We start from the raw sequence: 1,361 nt of genomic DNA, 5'->3' as shown, positions 1-1,361 counted from the left end.
ATACAGTCTTTTAAAGGACTCTATTTGAATTAGAATTCCATACAAATAGAATATACTTAGCACAAGAAAGCCAGGAAGGATTTTACATTACAGAGAACAGGCATTCAGTTGGTTCAATCATGGTGAGTTATCCTTCCAACCAAATACTTATTTTTATATTTATTGCACATATCGCAGTCAGTTCAGTATATGCCAACAATCACACGGTTTTAGTATTTAGTAGCATGAAGCACGCTTAACTATTTCCAAAGAGATATGTGATGTGGTCTTCATTTCAGAGGGACAGAAGTGACTGAGTTACTATCTGTTCTTTAATGTTCCAACTAACTATTTCATTGCCTCATTGAAGCCAGGGCCTTTGGTGGCTCAAATTTTGAATATTAGCCATTTTCGGTCCTTCAGTGCAGGTAACCCAGGTGCATTTGCCTTGTCTGAGGGAGTCATGGCCTGCTCCATGCCTGCTTATTTGCAAACATCTTCAAAATGGCTTTTCTCAGTTCTTCTCCCTCCAACCTGGCAGCTAACTCTGATTTGGGAATGCCAATTTGCTCTTGGACACGACTGCCTACTACAGAAATGGGTGCCTCTGTGTTTGAAGAATAATACCACAGCATGGCCTGATGTTTGTCTGTCCTCCTTGATCCCAGGCTTGGGATTCAAGGTTCTTGTATATTACAGTCCCAACGTAAAATTCAATAGTAGGGATAGTAGTAACTACTAGTCCAACCTGCAACCTGTACAAAATTATAGTTTTTCCTGTTCTATCCAATCCCAAATCAAAATCTCCATTTGCTGGGTTCCAACCAAACCTGGAAAAAGTACTTGAGAAAAAACCACCCATAATGAACTGACCATCTGCCCTTGCTGGTGGTCAGAGACAGGCTCCGGCTTCGGCAGCAACTCCTGTTGAAGCCTCAGCCCTGCCACCTCTGCTCACTTGGCCTTGGGCTCCTACTCCAGCTACAAAATGACTCCCTTAGAAGTCAGGTCCACCAGCAGCTTCCAAGTGGGACTCCCGGCGGGTGGGGCTGGGGGCGATGGGCCACGGTGACTATTCATCAAGATCAGCAACCTCAGAAAAGGTAGTGTTTTAAAATAGGTTTAGAAATAAGGCTGTATAATAAGGCTAGAAATATATACCAGCTGGATTTATACACCACCGAGAAAGACTCAAAATCACTCACTAATTTTCCCAAGACAGTGCAATCAATAGGTGATGGATCATGTTTTGAACATGAGAGCTTATGCTCTTTCCTCTTTCCCAAAGCACCTGTCATTGTCTGTTTGTTCCATCTTCATTCATTGATCACATATTATTATAAAGCACTGGGGGGTACAGAGGTGTACCTGACATGGCCAAT

General features: G+C 42.6%; 1 pseudogene; it reads right to left on the bottom strand.

Moving 5' to 3' along the window:
- Nucleotides 1-300: 300 nt before the first annotated feature.
- LOC132002958 (ADP-ribosylation factor-like protein 1) lies at nucleotides 301-841 on the bottom strand (annotated as a pseudogene).
- Between the last annotated feature and the right edge of the window lie 520 nt (nucleotides 842-1,361).

Source organism: Mustela nigripes, chromosome 15, assembly GCF_022355385.1.
Source record: "Mustela nigripes isolate SB6536 chromosome 15, MUSNIG.SB6536, whole genome shotgun sequence".
NCBI classification, from domain to species: domain Eukaryota; kingdom Metazoa; phylum Chordata; class Mammalia; order Carnivora; family Mustelidae; genus Mustela; species Mustela nigripes.
Note: the sequence above shows the minus strand (reverse complement) of the source record. Positions and strands in the feature narration are given on the sequence as shown.